This window comes from Balaenoptera acutorostrata, chromosome 2, assembly GCF_949987535.1.
Source record: "Balaenoptera acutorostrata chromosome 2, mBalAcu1.1, whole genome shotgun sequence".
In the NCBI taxonomy this organism is placed as follows: domain Eukaryota; kingdom Metazoa; phylum Chordata; class Mammalia; order Artiodactyla; family Balaenopteridae; genus Balaenoptera; species Balaenoptera acutorostrata.
This window is the reverse complement of record NC_080065.1, coordinates 22,884,182-22,899,618: the sequence shown is the minus strand read 5'-3', so window position 1 is coordinate 22,899,618 and position 15,437 is coordinate 22,884,182.

Below are 15,437 nucleotides of genomic sequence, written 5' to 3'. Positions count from 1 at the left end.
CTGGAATCTAAAGCTAATCTAGCTAGTGGTTTTTGCATCAATCTGTCCAACATCCATACTCATGTAGACATTTCCTCTTTAGTCTTTGGGTAAGTGCCCCACACAGTAAGCATGTTACCTTCAAAATCACTGTCCACGCTTTTACTTCACTGGGCATTTGGCTATTCTATCACAGTCACCAAGAAAGTATTTGATTCCAGATTACCAGTGCAACTGTATCACATGTACTAGATTTATAAGTGCTTAAGTCAAACATATCAGGAATTTGCATTTGCTCATTAAAAAGTAGTAATAAAAACAAAGGAAATGGTATAAATGTTGGGGGTGGGCAGTGGACCAACACTAAGGCATGTTACAAGATGCAAGTTAAAAGAATACAATTTACTGGTAGACTGTCTGAGTTTGAAGTTGAAGCCCTACACTAATGTGCAAAAGCTGTGTAACCTTAAGAAAAGAATGTAGCTTCTGTCTGTCACAGTTCCTTTATCTGCAAAGGGCATAATAATAGTAACCACCTCAAGAGGGGTGTTGTAAGCACATATACGTGGAACAGTGCGTGGCATAAAGCCTGTAAGCGTTCACTACCATTTCTGTTTTCTATCTCTGACTTTAATTTTTTCCTTGGTTTAGAATAAGAATGATAACGCTCCATTTGCATGACTCCTAGGGTTGAGGTGATTCAATATCCAAGTGTTATGTAATGTAGGAAAGAGAATTATACACTGAGTCCTTACAAATGAGGTTGGTATTATTAGGAAACTTACCACAGCTATACAGATGTTTGATGTACATAATGATAACAAGATTTAAAATAACTTACTTTGTAGATGGTCTACTTGTGTACTATCGATGTACTTACTACACATAGGTGATTGATTTTTTTTAATCATAGAATAATAACCAATTAATACTGATGGTGGCACTCTTTAAATATGTTGTAACCAATCACTGTTACTTAATAATAGTTTCATAAGCAGATTTTTAAATCAATATGTTACCCAAAGGTGTACTGTTCACCTCACAACAGGTAAATAAATCAGGAGACAAGTTGTTGGGGCAAGGAATAGCGACTTTATTCAGAAAGCCAGCAGACCTAGAAGATGGTGCACTAGTGTCCCAAAGAACTATCTTCCCGAGTTAGGATTCAGGCTGCTTTTATACTAAAAGGGAAGGGGGTGTGGTTGGTTGCTGCAGACTTCTTGGAGCAGGAATCCTTTGTTCTTGCAGCTGTCCACATAGGTCCCTTCACAATGTTCCTGTAAACCTCCAACAAGGCAAATGTTATTCTCTGTTCTGCAACTTTTTATCTCTATATGAATGGAAAAGTATTATAGCTTTAAAGGTCAGAGCCTTGAGAATGTGCTATCCCATATGTTTCAGGCTATAGGCAACATTCTTAACTTGTAGCAAAAGCAACAGAATACAAAGGTTAAAGTAAAAGAAACAGATCCAATATGGAGTCAGATTTGTTCTTCCCTATTACAAATATAGAATTTATAATATTCGAATATAAACCTAGATTGTCCAGTCAAATGAACTAAGTTATTACTGTTTGGCCTATATTTGAAAATGGAGAAGGGGAAACTAAAATACTGCAAATATCATACTTAGAAAGGTGTCTAAAAATATTAGAGGAAAATATTAATCTAAGAAAATATAGTTCAAGTCCCATTTGAAGAAGTTAGTTATCTTAAAAGGAAATACACATTTATGATGTGTCTAATATTGGTCAGTTGTTATATTGGTAGAAATCAAATATTATTATGTTTAAATACTGACTCTGTCATTTGCTGTGCACCTGAAACTATCACATTGTTAATCAGCTATACTCCAATATAAAATGAAAAGTTAAAAAAAAAGATTTATATCCAACCAAAAAAAATTAAAAAATAAAAAATAAATACTGACTCTGTGAGGTGGGAACTATGAGCTTTTCGTTTTTTAATTTCCTTCTCTTGAGAGTGAAGAAACTAGCACTCAGGTTTCAGATTTGGTGTATGACTGTGGTCAAAACCAAATCTGTCTTGGGGTCCAATGATATAATATGAATACTTAATTTATACTGTAGACATTCTATTTAAAATTTTCCAGTGGAATCATTATTCTAAATTTTTCATAGACTATAATATAAAAATTGAAAATAAGATTTTTCAACAGAATATAATAAAGACTTTCTTTTAGCAGGACTCTTACATGTTAACCTTTATATAGTTGTTAAAGTGACTTTTAGTGGTACCCCCTCATTTTGTTTCCATTCTAAACACTTTGAGCTGTAAAGAACTGCAAATATTGACATATCCATACATTTAGATAATGAAAATCCCAGTGGCTTACTAAATATTTGACTTTATTGACTATAAACGTTGTTTTCTATAAATAGATTGGTTTGATATCTAGAGTAGATAATACTAATAACCTTTGTGACATGTAATTCTCTTGGTGGCATTATTCTAGAATATGACCAAATGGATTTTACAATGTAAAGGCTTCATTTATTTATTGGTATTTAGTACTTGTCAAAAATTTTTATTGCCTTGTCTGTGTATATAATTTCAGTTCCAATTTTATCCATTATATATGGTGATTTTTTAGAGTAAAAAAGTTTGTGCCTGTTTTAGTCACTTGGCTTTTTCTCAGGTAGTGGCATATGTATGTGGGAGGATACTTGCTGTGTAGAATAAATACAATCAATCATACCACATTCCCTAAAAGCAGCCTCATAATCACATGGGAGGGACCAGGGCAAAGAGCAAGAACATCAAATAAGGAAACAAAATTTAATTTAAAAATGTACTGCAGGTGAAGAATCAAGTTGAATTCTCTTGAGAATATGCTAGGTTGCTAAAATGTCTAAAAGAAAATAGCAAGAATGTTATAAACAGAATCAGAACTAAGATATGGATATATAAGGTCCTGAGATTCTTAAATGATATCATTTTATACAGATTCATCCATTTCTTCATTTAATGCACACATAATTCACTAGATATTTATCAAGCTCCTACTCTACTGAATTAACTGTACTAGGTCCTGATAATTCAAACATTAAAATAAGCTTTTTCACTTTTTTTTTAAAACATTTTTTGGAGTATAATTGCTTTACAATCGTGTGTTAGTTTCTGCTATATAACAAAGTGAATCAGCTATACATATACACATATCCCCATATCTCACATCTTGCGTCTCCCTCCCTCCCTCTCTATCCCACCCCTCTAGGTGGTCACAAAGCACAGAGCTAATCTCCCTGTGCTATGCGGCTGCTTCCCCCCAGCTATCTGTTTTACATTTGGTAGTGTATATATGTCCATGCCACTCTCTCACTTCCTCACAGCTTACCCTTCCCACTCCCCATATCATCAAGTCCATTCTCTACATCTGTGTCTTTATTGCTGTCCTGCCCCTAGGTTCTTCAGAATCACTTTTTTTTTTAATACCATATATATGTTAGCATACGATATTTGTTTTACTCTTTCTGACTTACTTCACTCTGTATGACAGACTCTAGGTCCATCCATCTCACTACAAATAACTCAATTTCATTTCTTTTTATGGCTGAGTAATATTCCATTGTATATATGTACCACATCTTCTTTATCTATTAATCTGTGGATGGACACTTAGGTTGCTTCCATATCCTGGCTACTGTAAATAGAGCTGCCATGAACATTGTGGTACATGACTCTTTTTGAATTATGGTTTTCTCAGGGTATATGCCCAGTCGTGGGATTGCTGGGTCATATGGTAGTTCTATTTTTAGTTTTTTAAGGAACCTCCATACTGTTTTCCATAGTGGCTGTATCAATTTACGTTCCCACCAACAGTGCAAGAGGGTTCCCTGTTTTCCACACCCTCTCCAGCATTTACTCTCTGTAGATTTTTTGATGATGGCCATTCTGACTGGTGTGAGATGATTTCTCATTGTAGTTTTGATTTGCATTTCTCTAATGATTAGTGATGTTGAGCATTCTTTCATGTGTTTGTTGGCAATCTGTATATCTTCTTTGGAGAAATGTGTATTTAAGTCTTCTCCCCATTTTTGGATTGGGTTGTTTGTTTTTCTGATGTTGAGCTGCGTGAGCTGCTTGTATATTTTGGAGATTAATCCTTTGTTTAGTTGCTTCCTTTGTAAATATTATCTCCCATTCTGAGGGTTGTCTTCTCATCTTGTTTATGTTTTCCTTTGCTGTGCAAAAGGTTTTAAGTTTCATTAGGTACCATTTGTGTATTTTTGTTTTTATTTTCATTTCTCTAGGAGGTGGGTCAAAAAGGATCTTGGTGTGATTTATGTCATAGAGTGTTCTGCCTATGTTTTCCTCTAAGAGTTTTATAGTGTCTGGCCTTACATTTAGGTCTTTAATCCATTTTGAGTTTATTTTTGTGTATGGTGTTAGAGGGAGTTTTCTAATTTCATTCTTTTACATGTAGCTGCCCAGTCTTCCCAGCACCACTTATTGAAGAGGCTCTCTTTTCTCCACTGTATATTCTTGCCTCCTTGTCAAAGATTAGGTAACCATATATGCGTGGGTTATCTCTGGGCTTTCTATCCTGTTCCATTGATCTATATTTCTGTTTTTGTGTAGTACCATACTGTCTTGATTACTGTAGCTTTGTAGTATAGTCTGAAGTCAGGGAGCCTTATTCCTCCAGCTCCGTTTTTCTTTCTCAAGATTGCTTTGGGGCTTCCCTGGTGGCGCAGTAGTTGAGAATCTGCCTGCCAATGCAGGGGACACGGGTTCGAGCCCTGGTCTGGGAAGATCCCACATGCCACGGACCAACTGGGCCCGTGAGCCACAATTGCTGAGCCTGCGCGTCTGGAGCCTGTGCTCTGCAACAAGAGAGGCCGCGATGGTGAGAGGCCCGCGCACCGCGATGAAGAGTGGTCCCCACTTGCCGCAACTAGAGGAAGCCCTCGCACAGAAACGAAGACTCAACACAGTCATAAATAAATAAATAAATAAATAAATAAAAGAACGTGAATTTCTAAAAAAAAAAAAAGAAGTAAAAAAAAAAGATTGCTTTGGCTATTCGGGGTCTTTTGTGTTTCCATACAAATTGTGAAATTTTTTGTTCTGGTTCTGTGAAAAATGCCATTGGTAGTTTGATAGGCATTGCATTGAATCTGTAGATTGCTTTGGGTACTATAGTCATTTTCACAATGTTGATTCTTCCAATCCAAGAACATGGTATATCTCTCCATCTGTCTGTATCATCTTTAATTTCTTTCATCAGTGTCTTATAGTTTTCTCCATACAGGTCTTTTGTCTCCTTAGGTAGATTTATTCCTAGGTATTTTATTCTTTTTGTTGCAATGGTAAATGGGAGTTTTCTTAATTTCTCTTTCAGATTTTTCATCATTAGTGTCTAGGAATGCAAGAGATTTCTGTGCATTAATTTTGTATCCTGCTACGTTACCAAATACATTGATTAGCTCTCATAGTTTTCTGGTAGCATCTTTAGGATTCTCTATGTATAGTATCATGTCATCTGCAAACAGTGACAGCTTTAGTTCTTCTTTTCCAATTTAGATTCCTTTTATTTCTTTCTCTTCTCTGATTGCTGTGGCTAAAACTTCCAAATCTGTGTTGAGTAATAGTGGTGAGAGTGGGCAACCTTGTGTTTTTCCTGATCTTAGAGGAAATGGTTTCAGTTTTTCACCATTGAGGACGATATTGGCTGTGGATTTTTCATATATGGCCTTTACTATGTTGAGGTAAGTCCCCTCTATGCCTACTTTCTGGAGGGCTTTTACCATAAATGGGTGTTGAATTTTGTCAAAAGCTTTTTTGCATCTATTGAGATAATCATATGCTTTTTTTTTTCCTTCAGTTTGTTAATATGGTGTATCACATTGACTGATTTGCATATATTGAAGAATCCTTGCATTCCTGGGATAAACCTCATTTGATCATGGTGTATGATTCTTTTAATGTGCTATTGGATTCTGTTTGCTAGTATTTTTTTGAGGATTTTTGCATCTATGCTCATCAGTGATATTGGCCTGTAGTTTTCTTTTTTTGTGACATCTTTGTCTGGTTTTGGTATCAGGGTAATGGTGGCCTTGTAGAATGAGTTTGGGAGTGTCCCTCCCTCTGCAATATTTTGGAAGAGTTTGAGAAGGATAGGTGTTAGCTCTTCTCTAAATGTTTGATAGAATTCACCTGTGAAGCCATCTGGTGCTGGGCTTTTGTTTGTTGGAAGATTTTTTTTTTTTTTTTTTTTTTTTTTTTGAACCTGAGCCACGGCAATGAAAGCGCTGAGTCCTAACCACTGGACTGCCAGGGAACTCCCTTTTTTTTTTTAAATTAATTAATTTATTTTTTTTTTATATTTATTTTTGGCTGTGTTGGGTCTTCGTTTCTGTGCTAGGGCTTCCTCTAGTTGCGGCAAGTGGGGGCCACTCTTCATCGCGGTGCGCGGTGTTGGAAGATTTTTAATCACAGTCTCAATTTCAGTGCTTGTGATTGTCCTGTTTATATTTTCTGTTTCTTTCTGGTTCAGTCTCCAAAGGTTGTGCTTTTCTAATAAATTGTCCATTTCGTCCAGGTTGTCCATTTTATTGGCATATAGTTGCTTGTAGTAATCTCTCATGATCCTTTGCATTTCTGCAGTGTCAGTTGTTACTTCTCCTTTTTCATTTCTAATTCTATTGATTTGAGTCTTCTCCCTTTTTTTCTTGTTGTGTCTGGCTAATGGTTTATCTTCTCAAAAAACCAGCTTTTAGTTTTACTGATGTTTGCTATTGTTTCCTTCATTTCTTTTTCATTCATTTCTCATCTGATCTTTATGATTTCTTTCCTTCCTTTCTTTCCTTCTGCTAACTTTAGGGTTTTTTGTTCTCTAATTGCTTTAGGTGTAAGGTTAGATTATTTAGTTGAGATGTTTCTTGTTTCTTGAGATAGGATTATATTGCTGTAAACTTCTCTCTTAGAACTACTTTTGCTGCATCCCATAGGTTTTGGGTCATCATGTTTTCATTGTCATTTGTTTCTAGGTATTTTTTGATTTCCTCTTTGATTTCTTCAGTGATCTCTGGTTATTTAGTAGTGTATTTTTTAGCCTCCATGTGTTTATATCTTTTACAGATATTTTCCTGTAATTAATATCTAGTCTCATAACATTGTGGTTGGAAAAGATACTTGATACGATTTCAGTTTTGTTAAGTTTGCCAAGGCTTGATTTTGACCCAAGATCTGATCTATCCTGGTGTAAGTTCCATGAGCACTTGAGAAGAAAGTGTAATCTGCTATTTTGGGATGTGATGTCCTATAAATATCAAGTCCATCTTGTTTATTGTGTCATTTAAAGCTTGTGTTTCTTATTTATTTTCATTATAGGTGATGTGTCCATTGGTGAAAGTGGGGTGTTAAAGGCCCCTACTATGATTGTGTTACTGTTGATTTCCCCTTTTATGGCTGTTAACATTTGCCTTATGTATTGAGGTGCCCCTATGTTCGGGGCATATATATTTATAATTGTTATATGTTCTTCTTGGATTGAACCCTTGATCATTATGTAGTGTCCTTCTTTGTCTCTTGTAATAGTGTTTATTTTAAAGTCTCTTTTTTCTGATATGAGAATTGCTACTCCAGCTTTCTTTTGATTTCCATTTGCATGGAATATCTTTTTCCATCCCCTCACTTTCAGTCTGTATGTGTCCCTAGGTCTGAAGTGGGTCTCTTTTAGACAGCATATATACGGGTCTTGTTTTTGTATCCATTCAGCCATTCTGTGTCTTTTGGTGGGAGCATTTAATCCATTTACATTTAAGGTAATTATCGATATGTATGTTCCTATTCCCATTTTCTTAAATGTTTTAGGTTTGTTATTGTAGGTCTTTTCCTTCTCTTGTGTTTCTTGTCTAGAGAAGTTTCTTTAGCATTTGTTGTAAAGCTGGTTTGGTGGTGCTGAACTCTCTCAACTTTTGCTTGTCTGTAAAGGTTTTAATTTCTCCATCAAATCTGAATGAGATCCTTGCTGGGTAGAGTAATCTTGGTTGTAGGTTTTTCTCCTTCATCACTTTAAGTATATACTGCCCCTCCCTTCTGGCTTGCAGAGTTTCTGCTGAAAGATCAGCTGTTAACCTTATAGGGATTCCCTTGTATGTTATTTTTGTTTTTCTCTTGCTGCTTTCAGTATTTTTTCTTTGTATTTAATTTTTGATAGTTTGATTAATATGTGTTTTGGCGTGTTTCTCCTTGGATTTATCCTGTATGAGACTCTCTGCACTTCCTGGACTTGATTAACCATTTCCTTTCCCATATTAGGGAAGTTTTCAACTCTAATCTCTTCAAATATTTTCTGTCTCTTTTTGTCATCTTCTTCTGAGGCCCCCTATAATTAGAATGTTGGTGCGTTTAATGTTGTCCCAGAAGTCTCTGAGACTGTCCTCAATTCTTTTCATTCTTTTTCCTTTATTCTGCTCTGTGGTAGTTATTTCCCCTATTTTATCTTCCAGGTCACTTATCTGTTCTTCTGCCTCAGTTATTCTGCTATTGATTCCTTCTAGAGAATTTTTAATTTCATTTATTGTGTTGTTCATCATTGTTTGTTTGCTCTTTATTTTTTCTAGGTCCTTGTTTAACGTTTCTTATATTTTCTCCATTGTATTTCCAAGATTTTGTATCATCTTTACTATCATTACTCTGAATTATTTTTCAGGTGGACTGTCTATTTCCTCTTCATTTGTTTGGTATGATGGGTTTTTACGTCTTCCTTCATCTGCTGTGTGTTTCTCTGTCTTCTCATTTTGCTTAACTTACTGCGTTTGGGGTCTCCTTTTCACAGGCTGCAGGTTCCTAGTTCCTGTTGTTTTTGGTGCCTGCGCCCAGTGGATAAGGTTGGTTCAATGGGTTCTATAGGCTTCCTGGTAGAGGGGACCGGTGCCTGTGTTCTGGTGGATGAGGCTGGATCTTCTGTTTCTGGTGGGCAGGACCGCATCCGGTCGTGTGTTTTGGGGTGCCTGTGACCTTATTTTGATTGTAGGCAGCCTCTCTGCTGATGGGTGGGTTATGTTCCTGTCTTATTAGTTGTTTGGCATAGGGTGTCCAGCAGTGTAGCCTGCTGGTCGTTGAGTGGAGCTAGGTCTTAGCGTTGAGATGGAGATCTCTCGGAGAGCTTTCGCTGTTTGGTATTACATGGAGCTGGGAGCTCTCTGGTGGACCAATGTCCTGAACTCGGCTCTCCCATCTCAGAGTCACAGTCCTGACACCTGGCCAGAGCACCAAGACCCTGTCAGCCACACGGCTTTAACTAGTAAGTACCGTCTCGCTTTCCTTTTGTTTTCGCTGTAATAATCTTTTGATTTTGTTTGCCAGGCACAGATGTCATCTTTTTCCTTCACATGCTCTTTCTACTGGATTTCTCATCAAAACCTTTCCTTTCCATTTATACATGAAATCTTGGCAATCACCTTTATTACATGCTCCTTGTTTCTTTGGTTCTGGTTCTTTATTAGAATTTCTCTTCTATTTCCTTATGGAACAGATCTTTTAAAAATACTACCTGCTCTGCTGCTTCCAGCCTCAGGCACTTGGCAGGGGGGCTGTCGACCACTACTTTATCGTCTGGGCTGCTCACGGCATGGGACCTGGGGACCCGGCTCTGTGCCAGTCCTGCAACTCCACTCTGCTCAGAGCCTTTCCCGGTGTCTGCCTTCGTCCTTCTCCTCCTCCTCTCTGCCCAAGATCCTGCTCTGCACGTGAGCCATGCAGCCCAACTCCCTGGCTCGCAGGGCAGCCAGCTCCTGCCACATCCCCAGGCCTGGGGCTGCTCGTCGCCCCTGCCTTCGCTCGCCGAACGTCCTTGCTTTGATCCACGCTTAAAGCTGAGCCCCGGGCCACCTTCCTCGTGTCCTGCAGTCCTTCTGTCTTGCCTGCCTCCTCTAGCTCAAGGTTTTTCACTTCTTAAAGCATTCAGAAATAGGCTGCAAATTAGATTTCCTTTGAACAACTATCCTATAGCCTGCCAACAGTACATAATAAAATGGAAGTGTGAGGCTATATTTAAAAACAAAACAAAAATCTGCCCTGTTTCCACATAGAGCAGTCTTAGGTGGTGTGGAGAAGGGAAGAAGAAGAGAGAAGTTAGGGAAACTTCAAATAGAAATGGTATTTATACTTTCAAAGAATAAAGTAGGGGTTTGGGTACAGGGATAGGAAGAGTACAGTGTCAAGCACAGAAGTCAGAGTTGTCTGGCATAACCTATTTATTGTACAGAGTCTTTGGAGCTGAGAATATAATGTTTTATAATGGTTTCATGGTTCTGCTATCATGAAGCATATAGCCAATAGTAATTGTGTCAGTTAATCTCCACTTGCTTTTCTAGACCCGCCATCCATCTTTTCTGCTCCATTTCATGCCCTTCAAAGCTTGTTTTCATGAGCTCCATCCTTCTGGCACCTCTGCCCTCTGGCTTGTAATTATGTTTGGTTAATGGGAAGCCCTGGGAGCAGATTGGAGTGTGAATGGAGAGGAAAATCAAGGCATTTGTGGCCCACATTCCAACCCCTGATCCCTCTGTACCAGATGGAGTTTTTGTCAGAGACTGTAGTGCTCTAGTAGAAGCCATGGCAGCCATGGCTCTCATCACAACGTTGGCTGGACTGCATTCCTAGAACCCCAAACATTCCCCAGAGTATTGTAGGCATTCAGATATCTTTACTGGCAGACACCAAAGTGAACACTTTTCACATAAATCAGATCATAGTAATTTTGACCAAGGTTTCCAAATACTATTCACTGCATTCAGAGTAAAGCTCAAAATCTTTATCATGATCAGTAGGACTTGGAGTAACCCTCCTTCCACACTCGCCAGCCCCTGCAACCCAAGCTACTTGCATCTCTGACTGTACCTTGATCACCTCTCCCCTTCTTTGTCTCCACAATCTTACAATTTTTGCTGTTTCTCTTGTTACACCACTCATGCTTTAGGACCTCTGCATTTCATATCCCCTTTATTCAGAAAGCTCATCTTATTTCTCCAAAGCTTTACCTAACCTCTGCCCAGATGCCACTTCTACAGAGACGCCTCCCCTGACCATCCTATGACTACTATTTATTTAATAATCATTACCCTGCTCTACTTTTCTCCATAGCACTTATCAATAAATTATTTCTAATCTATACATTAGTTTGTTAGAATTTATTTTATCTTCTCTGGCTAGAAGCTGCATGAAGGGGAGACATTTTGCTTTACCATTATGTAATCATTATTAATATTTATTCAAAGAATAAATGAGAGAATAAAATTCCCATGATTTCTTGAGTAGTATTGAGTAGTATGTCTGACTTAGTATATAATTTGTTTTCTAATTTGTATTATTTTTCATAATTTTATGATAAATTAATATTTCTGTATACCAAAATCTTACCTTTTTGTTACAGTGTATGTCTTTAAAGATTGATACAACTTCTACCTTCTGAGATCAGTTTTTTTTTCATTATAGTATATTTTTCAGTACTTCCATAAATAAGATAAATTATCGTTTTTCTTTTTCCCCAAAGCCTTTTTATTTTCTGTTAGCACTGAAATAATCAGATACCTGATAGAATTCTAAGGTAATAGGTTGTTTTTTGTGTGTGTTTTTTTGTTTTGTTTTGTTGCCATTTATCCTTTAAAATCATACAAACAATAAGATAAAATATATTTTTTATTTACCTCATATTTACCATTTCTGGTGCTTCTAATCTTGTGTGTAGATTAAGATTTCCATCTCATGTCATTTTCCTTCTTCAGGAATTCATTTACCGTGTCTTTCAGTTCACGTCTGCTGATAATCATCTATTTTGCATTTGTTTTTGAATGATATTTTCATGAGAATTCTAGATTCTGTCTTTCAGTGTTTTAAGATGCACTTCTACTGTCTTCTGTCTTTCCTTGTTTCCAACTAAAAGTCTTCTTTCATCCCTATGTCTTCCCTCTATATCTAACGTGTCCTTTTTTTCTCTGTCTACTTGTAAGATTTTCTTACTAACACTGGCAATTTTATAATATACCTTGTTGAAATTTTCTTCATGTTGGTTGAGCTTTTTGTATATGTGTGTTTTAAATGTTTTGGCTAAGTTTCAAATATTTTTCCTACCCACCCGTGTCTTTCAGAGTTTCTATTATACAGATACTTGGTCACTTAAATTTATTCAGCAGTTGACAAATACTTCATTAATTTTTTTTTCAGTTTTTTTCTCTGTGTTTGATTTTGGACAGTGTCTACTACTAGGTCTTCTGGTGCAGTATCCAGTGTTAATGCCATCCAGTATATTTTTCACCTCACACACTGTATTATTAATCTTTAGGTGTTCAATTTGTGTCTTTTTTATATCTTCCATAGCTCTTTTAATTTGCTGATCTTTTTGTTTTGTTTTGTTTGTTTACTTTCTTGCACGTATAGAATGTACTGACGTTTTCTAATAATTCTATCATCTGTCACTTCTAGGTCTGTTTCTATGGATTGTATTTTCTTATCAATATTGTTGCCAAAACTCAGCCTCTGTTCACCAGTGCCAAATAGAAATGTGGAGACAGAGTTTTGGGTGAAGTAGAAAAGAGTAGCTTTATTGCTTTGCCAGGCAAAGGGGGCCACACCAGGCTAATTCCCTCAAGACTGTGTGACCTGCCCTGGAGAGGGTAGTAAAGAGTCTTATAGTGTTCAAGGAGCAGGGCTTGATCAGCTCATGGACAGTTCTCGGATTAGTTGGCATCAAGGTGAAGTTTCAAGCATCATCAACCTTCTGGTTTCAACCAGTCTAGGGTCTACATTCTTTCAGTCAGCAGTTTTCATCTGGTGGCGGTTTGCTTCCTGTAAAAACGACTTAGGAATATGTGACAGGCCTTTATCTGTGTTTTTCAGGGAACTGGGATTTCAGTGATTCTGCTATGTGGCAGATTTATAGTCTAAAATATTACCAGTTCCCCAGCCCAGTAGCTCTTCTTTGTTTCTCATCTTCACATTTCCCAATCATTAACCCTTTTACTTCGAAAGACAAGGACACAGGGGCTTGTACACAGTTTCAATATCTGTCATATTTTCAAAATCTTTGCATATTGGTAATCTAGATTTGATTCCAGGCACTGAGAATTTCAAGTTTTGGATGCTAAATATTTTTGTGTTCCTATAAATTCTAGTTTTGTTTTGAGATGCAGTTAATCACATGGAAACACTTTGATCTTTTCAAGACTTGCTTTGCAGAGTCTAATTTTGCTTCACTTCCATAGTAAGATCCCATCCCTCCCCATCCCCCACCCTGATTCCCATCCCCATCTCCTTAACCAAGAGAGACCATTAAGGTTAGTTTTAGTAAATCTTTTGACTTAGCCTGGAAACTCTTTTTGCGAAGGAGGCTTGAACAATCATAGACCTCACCTAGTTTGTTTCCACTGTCTCAGGGACTATCTTTCTGCATTACCTGATATGCAATGTCTAATGACGGTTATTTCATGTTTAGTCCACGTTTTTTGGTTATTTAATGGAGAGTAAATCTACTCTATCTTGGATGGAATTGGAAGAGTTGGAGAAGAACATTAGAATTGCACAGAAGAAAATGAAACTGTACAAGAACCCTTGTCTCCCTGTCTTGTGAAGCAAAAGACTTTTGCTTTAGTTTTCTAGGCTTCTTCAGAGTCTCAAAAAGCTAGCTCAAGAGTTAATGATTAAGAAAATATGAATGTTTAAAAACGAAAGATAGCTATTGATCGGAGGAATTGGTAACAATTTAGCGTTATAAATCAGCCACATAGCAGAGTCACAAAGACTCCCATTTCCTTTTGAAAGACATAGATAAAGGCCTGACACACAGCACAACAACTTCCGTAAGTTGTTACAGAAACCAGACCCACACCAGATGTAAACTGCTGACCTCAAGCATGTAGACCCCAGATGGTTGGAACTAGAAGACTGATGATACTGACCCTTGAAACCTCATTTTGTTGCTTCATTGCTAACCAAGCAGAAGACCATGCTTGAACTGATCTGCAGCCTTCACCCCTACTGTTGCCTTTGAAAACTCTACTCTGAAAACCATGGAGGGGTTTAGGTCTTTTGAGCACCAACCTTAACATTGAACATTATAATTGTGTACTCTTAAAATATGAAATTCACACATGAACACACACACACATGAGAGAGAGAAATTATAAAACCTCAGAAATGAATAGATTTAGTTCATAAAATTTAATAGTGGTTTATGAAAGAGTTGAGCAAATATAAATATGTATGATTTATTGGATATCATATACCTTGGCAGTCAGCAATTTGGGATTAGACATTTTCTAGCTCTCAAAAAATATTTACCAATAAAATCCTGTTATTAAGCCACAAAGGAAACCTCAAAACAATTTTAAGATTTTTTCTGTACACTATATATACAGCTACAAAATTATAATAAAAATAGTGAATAATGCATGTAGTTTTGGAAAAAATATACTGTATTACATTATCAATCATAAGTTGAAGGAAAAGTCAGGAAAAAGGAGTTTTTTCTTGGGGGGGAATGGTTTATTGGAACAGAAAAAGATTTAAAAATTCTAAAAATCAAAGCATGTACTATTTGTCTTGTATTTTTTTAGATTTCAAGTTTTCATTTGACATTTTATTTTTATTAAGGTTAATTTTTTATATTGTATTTACTGTCAAGATCTATATTTCTTTACTTTGATTATTTTTTAGGTATAATTATCTGTCACAGAACAGTTAGGTAATTTTATTAATACTTATGACATATAATTGGGTGATTTTTTAAAAGAAGGGCCAAAATAAGTAAACAATTAACCAGATACATGAGGAAATGTTTAAAAATGACCTGCGCAAAAATCAAAATTTATTTAAATTTGTGGGTTGTATTTAATGAGCCTATTCATACCAATTGCTGCTCTCCAATGTACTTCCATTTGAAAAAAAAATTGAGACATGAGATTAAAGTTTTTCATGTATATTTGAAATATGAAAAGACAGAGTCCCTGGATATAGATTCTTTATAAAGTAAGTATAATTTTCTAGGCTATTTAGATCATTTCAATTCATTTGTTTGGATTTGATTTTCTGAAAGTATATTAGCAATAGAATGATTTTCCACTTGGACAAGAATATAAGTACAAGGTGAGCATTTCCTTAAAAACATTGAATAATAATTAATGTTGTAAGCTTTACAAACTTCTTAGCTTACTTGTACTGTCTTTTCTATAAGGATGATAGTACTAACCAGTCATCAGTAGGGAATGTGCTTTTGAGCTGTTTTCTTCCAGTAATTAGCAAGGTGATTGAATATCCACTAAATAAAGTTGGGGAATTTGCAAAGACCACTTGGGAAAATGTGTGCAATAAACAGCATAGTTTTTCTATAATCACTGTGCTTTAAACCTAATTAAACTCAAGAGAATCTAATTAAATGAAGGGGAACAAACAAAGCAATAAAATGATTTGCAGATGAGTTTGATACTTGTAATC